We start from the raw sequence: 18,157 nt of genomic DNA, 5'->3' as shown, positions 1-18,157 counted from the left end.
ACGCACCTATTTTAACCAGCCTATCCAGCTGGCACGTTTTAACTCCCCATCTGAGGGGAATGAGTCCGAGATGCTATGCCCGGTGCGGGCGCTTAGGGCTTACATTGCTGCTACGGCCGGTATACGGCAGTCCGAGCAACTGTTTGTGTGTCACGGTGGCCCAAACAGAGGTTCTGCCTTGTCTAAACAGAGGCTATCCCACTGGGTCGTCGACGCCATTAAACACGCCTATGTGGCCAGTGGCCGCCCCCCGCCATCCGGGTTGAGGTGCCACTCCACCAGAAGCGTGTCGACATCGTGGGCCGCACTAAGAGGTGTACCCCTGGAGTCGATCTGTGCCGCGGCATCTTGGACGTCACCGGGCACCTTTACAAGGTTCTACCGAGTCAACGTCGCCAGTCCCCACCCGATGAGTGTGGTCCTACTGCCAAGCTCTGCTACCTCCAATGAGTGAGGTGGGTGTTGGATTCTTTGTGACCTTTTTGGTATGGGTCATCCAGTGCTTTAAGCACCGCCTCTGGCGGTCAGTTACGAATGTAACTACGGTTCTATGAATCCTGGATGACCGCCAGAGCGTTCAGTCACTCAGAATCCTTGTGTTCTCGCGAGAAGATTCTAGGAACAGATCCTCTAATGACACCGGAAGATATAGCCTTCCCGGTGTCACGTGGGGGTCACAGGTGACTATGTTGATATTAGGTACTCGAAATGCGCATGCGCGAGGTGGAGATCCAGTGCTTTAAGCACCGCCTCTGGCGGTCATCCAGGATTCATAGAACCGTAGTTACATTCGTAACTATCGCTTTGCTGTTTGCGCTCCAGTTTTTTTAAGTTTATTTGGGATCGAGTTCTAGGCCTATTGTGGTCTACACGGATCACAATCCACTGGTATTTCTCCACCGGATGTATAATCAGAACCAGCGCCTCAAGCGGTGGGCGCTGATTGATCATAATACCTTTTACTCCCCCCCCCCCCCCCCCCTGATGACTTTCACTCAATCTTCATGTTTCTTGCTTATTTTCTTTTTCAGTTTATCCACATTATCTGCAGAAAGAGCAGACCTGCTTGCAATTACAATGTCTCCAGCTGTGGAAAATACCCTCTCACTGGACATGGGGGTAGCAGGTATGTCTGGCCAACTTAGCAGTAAAGAGGAAAGATGGGCTCATTGGTCTTCCACCACAGAAGTGGGTCAGAATCCAGTGGAATGCAGTTGACTGCCTTATATGAGGTAACCTCTTCTTTCACCAGCTGCAAAGTAGGCTTGTCTCCCAGCTGAGTCTTGAAGAGTGTACCAAACAGTTCAGCCATTGCAGACTTCTTGACAGCTGGAGATGATTCAGGTGCCTCTGTTCCTGAGGATGAACTGGCTGCTGATGTCCCTGTGGCCTCCTCACTCTGCAAAATAAAATGAAAAAATGTTATGAATATTTAATGAGTACTATTAACACCAGTTTCTTTGTTTCAAATTAAAAAATACATTTCTACAAACAAAAATTATAATACCTTTTCTTCCATTGACACAATCTCTGTGATGAGGCTGTCATCCTGAATAAGGGTTTGTCTCGGTACATTGAGCATCTCCTGTTTGCTTTCAAGTATGTGTGCAGCTGTTGAGCTACGGTGAAAGAAAGAGATAATCCTTCTCACTCTATTTAGCACTCTGAACACTTGGTTGAGTCCTGAAGCTAAATTTATTGTGTGAGCGAAACATCCAATTTGGGGGCCCAGACCAGCTTCTTTTACTGCATTTACAATGTTCCTTGCATTGTCTGTTGTGACAGTAATTGTTGTTCCTGGCCTCTCGAGCTTCCACTCCAACACAGTCCCCTTAAGACCCTCTGCTAGATTTGCGCTGGTGTGTTGTTCATAAATGGGCCGAGTTTGCAGAACATGGCTTGCTAAAGTCCACTCAGGGGTGATGTGATGGGCAGTCACAGTTATGTAGCTCTCTGTAGCTCTGGATGTCCATCCATCTATTGTGAGTGCAATGCCAGATGCAGAGGACAGATCTTGGGTAACAGCAGATTTTGTTTTTTCATAAAGGCCCGGTATGATTTTCTGGCTAAAATGTGGGCGAGAAGGTAATTGATATCGGGGCTCAATTACCTTTATCATGTGTTTGAAGCCAGCGTCCTCTACCACTGAATACGGTCTTAAATCTGCAGCTATAAAAACACCAACAGCATTTGTTATTGCTTTAGCCCAATCTGACTCACCAGGGAGAGGCTGTTTAAATGCGGTGGGGAGCTGTGTTTGCACTACGCTCGTCTTTCTCGACGTTGTAGCGATGTTCACGTGGGGGTGGTACCGTTTCAAATGAGTAAACATGTTTGACGTGTTGCCAAAAACATACCTGATCACAGATGAACAATGTCGGCAATCCGCTTTGGTTTTATCAACCTCTCTTTTTCCTTGTTTATAACTAACCGGGAAGCCGAAGTGTTCCCAAACGGGAGACCTTAATGTCGTGGGAGGGTCCTCAATCTCTGGCTTGTTGCCAACGCTAGCGGCATTAGCATTGGCCATGACGTCGCTACTACTGCTGTTGAAACTCGTTCGGTATGCCTCCATACCGAACCGAGCACCCCGTACCGAAACAGTTCAATGCAAATACATATACCGTTACACCCCTAGTAATAGGTCTGTAGCGTCAGTGGGTCCCACCCCCTATAGGCGGGTTTGAAAATGAGGAACTAGTGCTTATCGTTTTTTATATACTTCCTGCTTTAATTGACGCTAAAATCATAATTTTGCGTAATTTTTTCAGGGGAAAATGAGGGAATGATGCACGACCATTCAAAAATATGACTGGGTTGCCAACAATACAAAGCTTATTACAAATGGGTAAAGTGTCCCTTTAAGTGTAAAGTGTTATGTCTTCAAGGGGTAGTTGTACCAGCCACGATTGATTCTATAGTACAATTATGCTGTACAAATTACAGAATAGTAGTTAAATAGTCTGTTGTGGTAATGTGCATGGGGTTGGTTTGGGGGTAGTTGGATTTATCCAGGAGCCTGACTGCTTGGGGGAAAAAAACTGTTTGTCATCCTCTGGGTTTTGGCACCAAGGCTTCAGTACCGTTCCCCCAAAGGCAGTAGCTCAAACCGTTTCTGGTTGGGGTCCCTGATGATTCTGAGGGTCTTCTTGACACAACGGGACTTGTAGGTGTCCTTGTAGGGGGGCGGAGATCTTTGAACCCATCTTTACCACCTGCTTTCGATCCGACAGGAAATCATGGATTGTGTTGCATAGGCTGGGATCAATGCCTATAGTTCCCTGTGCTGGCAGTCAAGTCTGGAGGGGACTGTGGTCAGGGATGCAAATGCATACATGAAAAAAAAGAGCTACCCGAAGTCGGAAAAAATATGACGGCATAATATCCTGTTATCATGAGAAGGCCTATGCTATATGCTCTATGCCTATAAGATAAAAAGTATATTAGTTACTCAGTTAAAGTGACTTTTTAGTTAATTTATTTCCACACACACACAAACACCTCTGCATTGGATATGGGATCACAGGTACAGGTACTGGCAGTGTAGGCCTGGCACTGTCCCTGATCTTATCTGCTGCTTTGGGGGTTTCTGGATGAGGGTTTCGGAGAAGCTGTGTAACACTTTGTGTAGTTATTGTTGTTTCACTTTCCTCAGATGAATGTCTGCCTTACAGTGTGCATAAACGGCATGTACACCCCTGCTGGCATTAATTTCTTTAATGCAGAGTGTGCATTTAGCACATCGTTTTTTCTCAATTTTTTGGAAAAAGTCAGACAGTGGAAATTTATGCTTCACTGAATTCACCTCAGTCGTGGCTTTTAATTTTAGCCATGACCACTTCCAACTGCACTTGCACCCTGCGTCCTGCTGCACAATAAGTGCATCCTTATCCGATATTTCCCCGCACTATCCTCGGGCCGGGTCGGGCCGGGCCTTTTATCGAACGTTTTTATTTTTATTTTTATCATTGGTTTATTGGCCTAATCTGAGGAGAAATCTATGCCATACACAGAAATATTATAGGCCTTTATTACACGGGTCTTCTCAATGCCGTGGAACGCTCCGTTCACTTGTGTAGTAGTCCGGTGACTTGTCAACCCCAGCGTCTTCCGTTGCTAAACGACGTCACCGTCTTTGCGGACAATTTATTATTTCTCTGCTGATCCACACTACGAATGCTGGTAACGAATAAATTGTAAAAAGACACACCATGTGAAGTTATTTTTTTTGTTTTGGCAAGTAGCCGTGTAATAAGCGGTGTTGTGGTTAACTCTTGTCCTTTGTTAACCACTGTGTGGCTGAGCTTGAAAGTCTGACGCTTATACCAGATGTACTAAATCAAAAGAAATCCAGGTCCAGTGCGGTTTAAAGTTGAAAATTCCAATGGGTTTAATTAGACGAAATGAAAATACAAAACTCAAAAGTTCTTGCAGTTAGGTCAACATAAGGATTGCAAAGATAATCATGGGGTTCAGTTTGGTTCTCTGGCACAAGGTCAAAGACTGTGTCTTCCTGCTCAAGCCCCTCCCCCCAGGTAGGGTCGCCCTTATATAGGCGTCAAGGTCACCTGCATGGTCCAGCCACTAGAGGCAGATGACTCAGAGAAACACAAAAATTACAAAATAAAATAAACTTTTCTCCTTCATTCTGGCTCCTACATTCCGGCCCTTAAGTGTTTTAGGCTTAACATAAAACAATTAACCATTATTCTATTAAAGGAGCCAACAAATATAATACAATGATGTAATGAAGATAGTAATTAAGACGCATACATTACATGTTCTTCAATCCGGCCAAACCTATGGTTCTTCTAGAAGCTGGCACAGTTTAGTAATTGGCCGCTCAAGGATGCCGGTCTTTGTTTTTAACTTGACTGATCTGACTAATCCTTTAGAATCAGGCTTTATTTCCAGGACTCTTCCTAAAGGCCATGAAGACCTTGGGGAAGAAGGGTCCACTATCACCACGATGTCCCCTGTGTTGATGTTTTTTCTTACTTTGGACCACTTCTGTCGTTCTTGCATTAATGTGAGATACTCTTGTGTCCATCGCCTCCAGAATAAGTCCGCCAAATACTGTACTTGTTTCCACCGGCGCCTGGCGTACAAGTCTACTTTGGTGAACTCACCAGGAGGAAGAACAGGTTTGGAATTCAGTAGAAGGATGTGATTAGGGGTAAGTGGTTCCAAATCAGAAGGATCAGAGGATGTGGTGGTGATTGGGCGGTTGTTAAGGATGGCCTCAATTTCGCAAAATAGGGTCTGGAGACCTTCATCGGTCAAGGTTTGTTGGTGTAAAAGAGAGTTTAGGACCCATCTTACAGACCTGATCATTCTCTCCCACACCCCGCCGTGGTGCGATGCCCCTGGTGGATTGAAGGTCCAGTTAATTCCTCTTTCTAGCATGGTATTTTGAATCTTACTGTTGTCAAAGTTGGACAAAGCCTTCCTCAACTCCTTTTCAGCACCAACTAGATTGGTGCCATTGTCGGACCAGATGTGCTGTACTTGGCCCCGTCTGCATATGAATCTCCTTATTGCATGGATGCAGGAGTCGGTCTCGAGGGAGTATGCCATCTCAAGGTGAATGGCTCTGCAAGACAAACATGTAAAGATCACACCGTATCTTTTTACTGAAATTCTCCCTCTTTTAGTTTCTATTGGACCAAAATAATCCATGCCCACATTAGAGAACGGTGGGAGATCTGGCAGTGTTCTTTCATATGGCAAAATAGCCATCTTTTGTTCTCCGTGTGTGTTTTTCAGTCGCCTGCAGATCACACATTTTGAGATGACACTTGTGATCCAGTACTTTTTCCGTAATTGACTAAGGACATAATTTCTGCCACAGTGCCCGTACCTTTCATGAATATGGCGAATTAACAGACTGGAAATGTGAGACTGTTTGGGGAGGATGATGGGATACTTCATGTCTTCTGAAAGGGCTGCTCTTGACAGCCGTCCTCCTATTCTAATCAATCCATCTTTTAGCATAGGATCTAGTCTGTAAATCCTGCTACTTTTAGGAACAGTAGGTGATGCCATTCCTAACTTCTCATACTCAACGGGGTAAACTTGTCGTTGAGTGAATGAAAGAATTGCTTTCTCAGCTTTCTCAAGGTTGTCAAGAGACATGCACTGACCACTAAGCTTTGACTTCAAGGCTTGCAACTGAGACGTCAGATTCTGATGTTGTAAACGTGTGGTGACATCAGTGGAAAGTTGTTCGCAGCCAGAGCCATCAGGCTGCCTCCAAGCTTTTGATACCAGGCCACGGCTCTCACCAATTTGGCCCAGTCTAAGAAGTGAGTGAGAAGTTTAAAGGTAGGACTTGGCACGTCTTGAATTACAGCACTGCACACAAGGGGTAGAATTTTTACCTCTGGGTCGTCTTTTGACAAAGACGGATTGCCAGTTTCTATAGGGCAGGTATGCATTGGTTTCCAAAGAAATTCAGGACCGCAAATCCATCGTCTGTTCTCCAGGAACTTTTGCACGCTCAGCCCCCTAGAGGCCTCATCCGCCGGGTTGTGCTTGCTTTCAATGAACTTCCATTGTTGGACGCTACTGTTTTCTCTAATGAAGGATATTCTATTTGTGACAAAGGTTTTCAATCTTGCACTGTCATTGGCTATGTACTTCAATACAGCCTGACTGTCTACCCAAAACGTGGAACTTTGTATGGGAAGATGTAATTCAGCATTGAGCAGTTTGTCTAGCCCAGGGGTCGGCAACCTTTTGTATCAAAAGAGCCATTTTGGCCCATCTCCCGCAAAAAAAATTTTTTGGAGCCGCAAACTTTTTAATTCACCTCCTCTCCCCTCCGGAGACGCTAACGCTGCGCACCGCACAGAATTTTTTTGTGACACTCTGTAAAAAAAAAACATAGTTTGTTGCATTCATGAAATTATAAAACAACAAAGAGAAAGCTGTTGAAGAACATTTTATTGCTGTTCTAACAGGAAAACCTCAAACTCTTATGAAGAGGAGAAATAACTTTGAAATAAATCAAACATATAGAACGAGTATAATAAGTCTAAACATAAAGAACACCTAAACAGGTAAACATAGGTTTGTTGTCATCCTCTTGATTTTTCCTCGGCCACAGCAATAAACCATCGAATCTGAACAAAAACCTAAATAACTCAACAGCTCAGTTTCTAAAATATATATTTTTTGGTGCAAAATAATAGCCTATTAAATGGTAGTGTCCTCACCTGTTTAATGTGATTTCTGTTTCTGAACATCACTGCTGAGCTTTTCTATGTCGGGGCTGTAGGACGTGACCTTCTTCTTAACGCAGGATTGCAGGCTGACATCTGTGAGGCGTGAGCGATATTTTGATTTGACATAGTTCATGTTAGAAAATATTTGCTCGCATAAGTATGTGGATCCAAAGATGGACAGGACTCCAAAGGCATACTTCTTGATGTTGTGATAAGTTTCGGGAATTGCATTCCATGTCTCAAACACAAGTTTGTCGGGTTTGGGAAGGTTTTCTATTTCGCTCCATTTGTGTTCTCGAGCGAGAATAGCCTTCTGACGGGCGACGTCTTCGAGATCAGCTGTCAGACTTTTGAACTTGGACACCCATACCTCTTTGTCAGCTATGTCAGCCAGTTCAATTTCAAGATCGGGTTGACTCACGAAAATGAATGCTGACATGTTCAGCATGGACGGGTCGATGTCCAGGGGTGTGACGGGGAAGGATAATGTGTTTTTTCCTTTCTGAACTCACTGAATCTTTGTCCGAATGCAGTTTGCATTGCAATGATCGTGTGCTGCAAGTACTCACAATTGATGTTGTTTTGTGACGTTTTGAACTCTCTCAGGGAGGGGAAGTGAGAGAACGTACCTTTCTCCACATCTCTGGCAAACACTGTCATCTTGCGCTCGAACGCCAAAGCATACTCCAGCAGCTGAAGGGCAGTGCTTCCTTTTCCCTGGAGACTTCTGTTCAGCATGTTAAGGTGACCTGTCATATCCACCATGAAGTGCAGCTTTTCCAGCCAATCTGGGTGTTCCAGTTCTGGATAGGTGAGGCCCTTACTTTCCAGGAAAGTTTTCACTTGTTCCAGACAAGCCGCAAACCGTTTAAGCACTTCTCCCCTGGACAGCCACCGGACTTTGTTATGCAGCAGGAGATCCGAATATGCGCTGTCGACTTCATCTAACAATGAACAGAACTGTCGGTGGTTTAACCCTTTTGCCATTATTTTGTTGACCATCTGAATGACAAGGTCCATCACCTCTTTGCATTCGGGGGGAAATGTTTGAGCGCACAGTGCTTCTTGGTGCAGGATGCAGTGAAACGTCAGCAGCTCTCGACCCAGCGACTTCTGAAGTAAAGTAATAAACCCCTTCTGTGTTCCTCTCATACTAGGTGCCCCATCAGTAGCCACTGACACCATGTTGGTGGTATTTATTTCTTTGGCTTTTAAACAATTCACCACAGCCTCACAAATGTCCTCCCCCCATGGTTGGCCTTTTAGCGGTATCAACTCAATAATTTCTTCCTGCGGCCCGTCAGAGTTCACGTATTTGCATAACAGCGCTAGTTGTTCAATGTCGTTCACATCACTGGACTCATCACAGGCGATGGAGAATGCTGGAGCTGAATTTATGTCGTTAATTTGTTGACTGGTGATGTTTTCTGACATCATGGTCCTGTCCTTTACGGTTTTTGCAGAGAGAGGCATATCTTTAATTTTCTGAACAATTTCAGTTTTGTTTTTAAAGTCCGAGAATAGATGTTCTGATATTTTAATGAATGTCTCTTTCAAGTATTCTCTATCTGTGAATGGCTTTCCGCACCTGACGATCTCCTGAGCTGCCTCAAAACTAGCAGCAGTTGTTGAATTTGGAGACTTGATCCATTTCTTAAAAGTAATTTTACTCTGCTCACCTTTCCGCAGCAGTTCCGAAATCGCTCTTTTCCTTTCATCTCCTGCTTGGTACTTTTCAGCAAATGCTGAGTGTTTGTTCTGGAAATGTCTTTCAACAACAAAAACTGTAAGGACCTTTATTATCAAAATATAACGTACTGAAACTTTAATATTCAACACACGGTAGGTCTACCACAACATGTATTAGCTTGTAGCTAAATAACTTTTTGACTACGAACTTTAATGCTGTAAACCCTTCTCGCTCAGTATTCATTCGTGCAATTGGCTGTCAACGGTGGATGCTGCTGATTGGCGGCTCACTGGCATGTCCCGCCTCCTGCCAATGGCACCATCTAGGCTACTTCCTGATGCCAGATGCCAGTTAAAGATTTAACTCCTACTGGGATTAGCCACCTGCAAATCAACGAAGCTTTGTCATTCACTCCCCCCCTCACGGTAGCGCAATTGCGCATCCATTGCGACCTCTCGTTTAGTTGACGATATATATAAAATATATATATCATTATTTTTTTTATTTTTTTTTAAGAAAACTGCAGGGAGCCACGGATGAGGGGCTAAAGAGCCGCATGCGGCTCCGGAGCCGCAGGTTGCCGACCCCTGGTCTAGCCTAACTGACAGCACAGCAGCAGCTAATTCTATTCTTGGGATTGTCATTTGCTTTAGGGGAGCAACTTTAGGGGAGCAACTTTAGGGGAGCAACTTCGCTAGCATCTGCAAAATGGTGCAGTTCGAAGGACTGCGGTTCTCCAAAGTTATTGGGTTTGATACAGCGTGGAACACTAAAGTCGGACAGCTTTGGGAGATCCTGAATCCAATTAATCCATTGTTTAGACTGATCTGTGGGTATTGTCTCATCCCAGCCATAGCCCTGCTGGCAGAGCTGCTGTAACAGTTGTTTGGCTGGGAGAGTGAGAGGTGCTATGATACCTAGTGGATCATACACGGAGCTTACCATTGACAGAATTCCTCTCCGTGTATGTGGCTTTACGGAAATTAGGATGTCAAACCTAAAAGCGTCATCTTCCACGCTCCACTGAAGGCCTAGAGCACGGTCAGTTGGCAACTGGTCTTTGTCTAGGTCTAAAGACCTGATGTATTTTCCTCTTTCCTCCTCCTTTATGGTTGACAGCACAGCTTGGTTGTTGCTCACCCACTTGGTGAGTTGGAATCCTCCTTTGTTGCACAACTCCGTCAGGTCTGCTGTCAGCTGCACTGCGTCCTGTACTGTGGGCAATGAGGTCAGACAATCATCTACATAAAAATTATGCATTATTGTATCCGTCACCTGTGTTCTTGCATGTTGATTGTCCTCAGCAGTTCTTCGCAGTGCAAAGCTGGCACAACTTGGGGAGGAAACTGCTCCGAATAAGTGTACCAGCATGCGGTGGTCTATTGGGTCTTGTTCAATGTCTCCGTCTCACCACCATATAAAGCGCAGGAAGTCTATGTCTGACTTGGACACCCTGACTTGGTGGAACATAGATCTAACGTCGGCCATAACTGCGACGGGTTCTCTCCTGAACCTGAGCAAAACTCCAACTAGTGAGTTGGTAAGATCAGGGCCTTGCAACAGTTCTGAATTGAGTGATGTGCCCTGGTACGCCGCTCCACAGTCATACACCACCCTGAGTGTGTTCTTCTTAGGATGGTATACCCCATGATGTGGAATATACCAGGTTCATCCTGGAGCTCCCTCCATTTCCAGCTGCGGGACAGGCTCTGCGTATCCCTGGGTAATGACATCATTCAGAAAAGCAGTATATTCGTTATGGAAAGACTAATTTCTCTTAAACTTTCTCTTCAGGCTTTGGAGACGTTGCATGGCGATGTGGCGATTGTTGGGCACTCGCACATCATCTTTCCTGAAGGGTGAGTTAAGAGTATAGTGACCATCAACTAATGAGACTGACTTATTTGCTATTTCAAGGAATCTTTTATCCTCAATAGAGTGTTCACGCTTTTCCTCTGAGGCCTTCTCATTAAAGTCGTGATTGTACTGGTTAACGAGCAACGTCTCAAGATTTGCAACAGAGATCCTGTTTACTGTGGCAGACTGACAATCATTGTCGACAGGGCCGGATTAGCCAATGGGTTTTCTGGGCACGGGCCCAGGGGCCCGTCCATAGAGGGGGCCCGCCTTGCAGATCGTTTAAAAAAAATATATATATGTATTTATATATTTTACATTTCAACAAAATTATGTGATTTATTGGTTAACAAATAAAGTAACTACCCGACAATATTTCTCTACTACAGTATGTTGCCTTGACTGCCCTGCAGCACTATACCTACATATAATGAACGTAACCATTAGCTTGCGTCACGATGATATTTTGTAGTTGTACCCGCGAATTTTTTTACCACACTGCTGCCAGTCAGTTATTAGCCAAAATGAATGAAAGTGGATGTAGCAAACGTAAAAGGAAGAGAGAAAAAGAAGGAAGGGAGGCTTTACTTTTAAAAAGTGTGCCATCTATTGACACATTTTTCGTCAAACACAACTCTACCACCAACACCGGTATTGTTGAGCAAGATGATTTACCGCAACAGCAACTTGAAATGCAAACTGTCAACGACTTGGGAGCTGAAAATGCTAGCAGCCCACCACCGCTGCCTCCTGAGGCTGGTTGCTGTAGTAGCTGGCCGCAGTCTGCGGCTAGTAGCTGCTGTACTTTTTCTGAATCTCAGGAAGAAGATTGGATGCATAAAGAGTGTGATCCGGCTTTATGGGGTGTGTTCAACGAAAAGGCTTGCTCTGTTCTCACCGAAAGAGGATCTACTGCTTTCCAAAACCGAAGGAACACATACCCTGCATCCCTCCGCGATGGGGGGTTAGGAGGTAAAGCCCGCTCTCTCACCAATGACTTGTTCACTTGTCATCTCCCCAATCGTGAGAAACTTGCAAGGGAATGGTTACTGTACTCGCCCTCTACAGGGAATGTGTTTTGTTTTGCGTGCATGCTCTTTTCCTCAAAGAATAATCAATTCGTTACTGGATTTTCAGATTGGAAACACCCAGAACGTGTGCGTGACCACGAGAAAAGCTTGCCGCATATGACTAATATGTTAGCATTGTGTCAGCGCTCCTCTGTCACTGGTAGGGGAACTATAAATGCTAGGTTAGTGCAGGAGCTAGAGGGTGAGAAACGCTACTGGCGAGAAGTTTTAAAACGTGTGATTGTTGTGATAAAATTTCTCTGTGAACGAGGGCTGCCTTTCCGTGGTGATGATGCAACTCATCATCACCACGGAAAGGCAGCCCTCGTTCACAGAGAAATTTTATCACAACAATCACTTGGTTCTCCACATAATGGCAACTATCTTGGCATTCTAGAGGTCATTACTCATTTTGATCCTTTTTTTGCTGAGCATGTTAGCAAGTATGGGCAGAAGGGTAAGGGCACTACATCTTACCTCTCATCCACTACGTGCGAGGAATTGATTCAGCAAATGGGTGAAAAAGTGAAAGCTACCATAGCTGCAGAGATACAGCAGGCGAAGTATTTCTCTCTGATTGTGGACTCAACTCCTGATCTCTCACATATCGACCAACTTACGTTTGTTTTTAGGTTTGTTAGTGAAGAAGGTAAAACAACCGAACGATTCATTGGCTTTGAGCCTATTAAAAGTCACACGGGGGAAAGTCTGGCTGGCACTGTTCTAGCGATGCTAGATAGTCTGAGCTTGTCAGGGACTTGGACTATGATGAGATTGTGACTGAGTTTGCGAACAGGAGGGCCCGTAAAAAGCCTTTCTAAGATGATGGGGTGGGGGGTGGGGGCAGACAGGAGAGGAGAGCTTATATTACATTATTTTCATTTAAAAAACAGCTCTGATTGTTTTATTTTTCCATTGAATAACATGTCATGTATTAAAGTTGTATTAAAGTTCTTAGTGAAGTTATAGGTATTTGTTGCAATGAGCAGTGCTTTCCCGTTTGAGTTGGAAATACTCTGTCATTATGTCTGTGTGTTAAAATAATAATAATAAAAAAAATATATCGATTATTTTTTTCTGATTTTTTTCGAGGGGGGGGTGGGGGGGGGCCTTCAGACATTTGTGCCCAGGGGCCTATGATTTGTTAATCCGGCCCTGATTGTCGATAGAAGACTTACTACCTCTTAAGGGCCCATTGACTACCCACCCCACTAGGTCTTCACTGCATAGGGTCCCTCACCCTGACTGTTGATAATTTCCCAGGGCTCCATGATCTTTGAGGCATTCATTCCTATCAACAGTTCGATGTTGCCATCTATTTCTGGAATATTGACCTTTTGCAGGTAAGGCCACCTAGCAAGATCCTGTTTTGAAGGGATGTTGTCAGCAGTGACTGGCATTTCCTTTTGTGTGAACACATCGGGTAGCTGTGTGAAACTGTCTCCATCGAGTCCGGAAATTTCGAGTCCTGAGACCACGTATGTGGGAACTCTCTTCTCATCACTCATTGTTCGCAACAAGATGTTTGTTTTTCTGCCTTGGATATTCAACTGAGACATAAGGCGTTCAGTACAAAATGTAGCTGAGCTACCTGGGTCAAGGAAGGCATACACTGAGATGATATTTTCTCCTTTGCCAGCTTTGATCCTCACCGGCAATACTGAAAGCACGTTACCGGCCCCAGTACCAGCCCCAGTACCTAAGCTGGCTACGGTCTTAACTGCCTCTGACCTGTCACCCTTTTCCTGTTGGTTTGTCCTTTGCTCTACGTTTTCAACATGGAGGAGACTGGGGTGCTGTTTTGAACACACTGTGCAGGTAAGCTTTTGTCTACAGTGTTTGCTGATGTGGCCTTGAGTTAGCCGAAACAGAATCCCTTTTCTTTAATAAAGTCCAGCTTCTCTCTGTGTTTCTTTTCCTTAAATACTCTACAGTTCTCTAATGTGTGATTGCTGTTGCATAGGGAGCAAGGCAACTGTAAGTGATTACCTTTAGGTTGCTGAGTGGAAAGAATGGACGCACTAGTTGCAAAGCTATTTCTAATTGACTTGGCTTTAATTTGCCTTTCTGTGGCTCTGATGGGCCTATCCTGAATGTTACCATACACTGGGTCCTCACTTGCCTCTCGAGAAATGAAACGAGATCAGAGAACTGAGGTCTTCTTTTCTGTCTCTCCTGAAAGTCACACACATAGATCTCCATCTTTCTCTGAGTCTGTAGGGAAGTTTCATTATCAAGATTTTCATGTTTGATGACAAGTTCATTTCATGAGTGTATGTCATTTCTTTCATTGCATTACAACAGCTCCTCAAGAATATCACAAAATACTGCAATGTCTTCAAATCCTCAGTCTTGATTGCAGACCATTCTAATGCCTTTGTCATGTACGCAGAAGTGATTTTAAATTAATCTCCATAGTGCTCCTGTAGCAAAGCTCTTGCCTTTTCATAGCCTCTGCATGGGCTCATGTGGAGACAGCTCCTCACCAGGTCTCTGGGGAGACCACTGGTGTACTGATCAAGAAAGTACAGCCTATCTGCACTATTCTCAGTCTTTTCCTCAATTATGTGCTCAAAAGCTCTGATGAATGGTCTGTATGACAAAACATCTCCACTGAAGACTGTTATTTCTTTTTGTGGGAGAGTAGACAGTTTTTGTTGCTTTACAAGCATGGATGTTATATCATATTGACGTTGAAGGATATTGGCTAGTCCATCATCATTCAAAATGCTTGCGGTCAACAACTGATCAGAGGCCTTGCTTGTAACTTTAGGTGGACTACTCTTTCTCAGAGTTTCTAGAGGACTGGATGCCTGTACTCTGCTGGTCCTTCTAACACCTCTATCGTCTCTCTCTGGAATAGTCTGAAAGTGGACACCATCCCTTCGCTGTACACTTGGGGTTTGCATCATAGAAAAGGCTTTGGTAATTTTGTCTAAAGACAGAAACTCACTCTCTTCTGCAACACTTTTCATTGACATTTCATCCAAGTAAGCATTCATTCCATCTTTACCTTCACCTTGCAGGTTTTCATCAACTTCTTCGGCGGTGTGTGTCTCCGCTGCCGGATATGGCTGATGTTCCTTAGAAGATGGTTTGGCTGTCCGACCTTTTGCTGCCTTGGCTTCTTGCTGCCCTTCCTCCGCATATGAGAGGACTGCAATTCTAGTGGATGTCGCTGCCAGATGTGTTTTTAGCTCATGGGCCTCTCGCTTTCGCTTAAGTGCTTGTAGCTCACTTTGCAGTGCATTCTCCTTCTCCTCTAATGCATGCTTTTCTTCCAGCGCATCCATTTTGACTAAAAATGGCCGCTCTTTCAGCCTCTTCACGTAGTCTGACCGATGCAGTCGTAGATCTTGACCCACGGCTTGAGACTTGTGATACACTGTCCTTTGGGGTAATCTCCTCCTCCTGGGGTATAACGGCTCCAGACGCTCCAGATATCCAGGAATACACAGAGGAGAGAAAAGTGTTAATTTCCTTGATTTTAGGTTCAAACCATTCACTGTCATCCTTCTGTCTTTCTTCCTCTGTCAAAAGCTCCTGATAATTGTAGTGTAAGGTCTTAAACTTTTCAAACAAGTCTTTGTATGTGTGAAGGTTTTCTCTCACTTCACTAAGTCCCGACACATCTTCCATTAACTGAATCATGATATTCTTTCTTCTAGTTAACTGAGAAAGCTTTGCTTTTCTAGCCTTTTTTACTTTAGATGCCTGGTTACTGATTTCCATTTCAGTTCCAGTGCTTTCTAAATTTTGGTCACTATATGTTACTACATCCTTTCCAGTAGCTCCAGTGACTATTTCTTCCTCAGTACATTCGGTAACTTCCTCTTCTTGTTCAGTAACTTCAGTAACACATTCCTTTTCAATTGAATCTGCCATGCTTGATTATTGATGCTTATTGACGATTCATCAAGTGTTCCAAACAAATCAGTAATCCACTCCAATAGCAGACGTCCTAAAGCTTGAATGAATCTTCAATATTATCTAATCCAATATCAGATATCCTTAAACTTAGTCTTCAACAGTCAATTTTCAAGCAATTATCAAATGCATTGAGGGGATTATACTCATGCTCTCAAACAATCAGGCCATGTGCTCGCCTGCCTTCATCCGGTCCATCCAGATCTTTCTCTGCTTCCAGTTCCAATCCAGTGTTTCTTCTTGGAATTACTTGTTGGAAGTAGTCTTTGACTTATGTTGTGGTTAACTCTTGTCCTTTGTTAACCACTGTGTGGCTGAGCTTGAAAGTCTGACGCTTATACCAGATGTACTAAATCAAAAGAAATCCAGGTCCAGTGCGGTTTAAAGTTGAAAATTCCAATGGGTTTAATTAGACGAAATGAAAATACAAAACTCAAAAGTTCTTGCAGTTAGGTCAACATAAGGATTGCAAAGATAATCATGGGGTTCAGTTTGGTTCTCTGGCACAAGGTCAAAGACTGTGTCTTCCTGCTCAAGCCCCTCCCCCCAGGTAGGGTCGCCCTTATATAGGCGTCAAGGTCACCCGCATGGTCCAGCCACTAGAGGGAGATGACTCAGAGAAACACAAAAATTACAAAATAAAATAAACTTTTCTCCCTCTTCATTCTGGCTCCTACAAGCGGGATAATGTATAGAACGTCGCTGGTCATTATCGAAAATAAGCCCCTTCACTGAAGGGGCTTATTTTCGAGGGCCTTCAGGGCGATCAAAGACACCTTCGCCGCGCGTCTGTGTAGTGTTCGCCCTGTCGGGGCATATTTTCCCGATAATGACAGGCGTTCTATACATTATCCCTTACATATATATTTAGCAGAGTAGGCCTAGTAGCAAATGTGTACAAAGTTACATATGTGTTAAAATAAATGTCGGGTTGAAATCGGGCTCGGCTCATAATTACAGTTAATTTGTCGGGTCTGATTTTCTGGGCCCGATCTAAGCTCTAACGTGCGCATGCGCATCCAATATTTAACCTTCAGTCGACGCGACGGCAAGGGCTGTGATTGGTCCCCTAACAAAATCATTTCCGGAATCACTTTTCTTTACTTCGAAGGCTCAAGGGGTCTCACTCAGTCAGATTACGGAATATTGACACCTGCACGCGCGCACCGATTGACGCCCCCCCCCCCCCCCCGCCCCCCAAAAAAAAACTCTTCGGATCTGCACGAACCACACAGGTCCCCAAAATGTATGATAAAAAAGCGCGCCGTTTGCATGTCTGTGGTGTTAAATGCTGAACTATAATCCAGAAACAGCATCATCTCGTAGGAGTTCCTCTTGTTGAGGTGGGTGAGGTCTGAGTGGAGTGCTGTGGCAATAACGTTGTCTGTCGATATTTTGTTCAAGGTACTGATCTGCAATCTGCAGATCAGCAGCTTGATGAGCTTCTCAAAGCTATCAAGGTGCCAGAGACGTGCGGTGAGGTCCGTGGCTGGAGAGGCACTGACTTTTTCAGAGTCTGATTTACAAATATATGAACCCAATTGTTATATAGATGAAAGGGCGATTTCTCGTAGCACAGCCAGACAGCCAGTCTTTTCGGCGGTACCACTTTGTTTGAAAAGAACGCGTAACTTTCTGTCCCGTTGTATGAAGCAACCCGTTAAGCTACGGCATTGGTCTTCCTCCATCATTTAGTACCTCTTTTTTTGATTGAAAGTCCAGTTTTGAGAAATTTCTGAGCTTGGCTATTGAATCATTATCTTCCATGTTTGCAGTCAGAAATGTTTTTTAAAAAATAAACAACTGATACAGTGCACTTGACTGCTTAAAAGAAGTTAACGGAAGTATCTTGTAAGGGCTCCCTTCTACGCCCCCTTCAGTGAGGCAGAGGAATGAAATGAGGCAGCCAGTACGGCTGCCTCATTTCATGCTTTTTCAGCGCGGTTTTATGTCAGATCAGCATATTTAGTCTTAAATATGTTATACACATACATCAAATACATTAAGTAGTTTAAGTAAAGTGCGATCATACAATAGAAGTGTCTACAAACATTACATTGGTGACAACGGTGAAATTGCAAACTGGGTTGAGCGCATGCGCTCTGAGGGATTTCTCAATTCTCGGTGAGTCAGCACTGCTCGCTGCCTCACCCAACATTACATAGGTGACAACGGTGAAATAGCAAACTGGGTTGGCGCATGCGCTCTGAGGGATTTCTCAATTCTCAGTGAGTAAGCACTGCTCGCTCTCTCAGCCGGCCTCAGCTCGCGTATCTGTCGCGATTTTGATAATAAAAATGATTACAATTATTGGAAACGTACATTAATTACATTTAGACCACAGATCAGTAGACAAATACCAATATATAATATTTTTTAATTATTTA

The 18,157-nt window shown here is 44.1% G+C and overlaps 1 long non-coding RNA gene across 1 annotated transcript in view; it reads right to left on the bottom strand.

Moving 5' to 3' along the window:
- Positions 1-18,157, bottom strand: part of LOC132457190 (uncharacterized) — a 419,436-nt gene that overhangs the window by 355,278 nt on the left and 46,001 nt on the right. The gene's annotated exons all lie outside the window — the stretch shown is intronic.

The sequence above is a fragment of the Gadus macrocephalus genome, chromosome 5 (genome assembly GCF_031168955.1).
Source record: "Gadus macrocephalus chromosome 5, ASM3116895v1".
NCBI classification, from domain to species: domain Eukaryota; kingdom Metazoa; phylum Chordata; class Actinopteri; order Gadiformes; family Gadidae; genus Gadus; species Gadus macrocephalus.
Note: the sequence above shows the minus strand (reverse complement) of the source record. Positions and strands in the feature narration are given on the sequence as shown.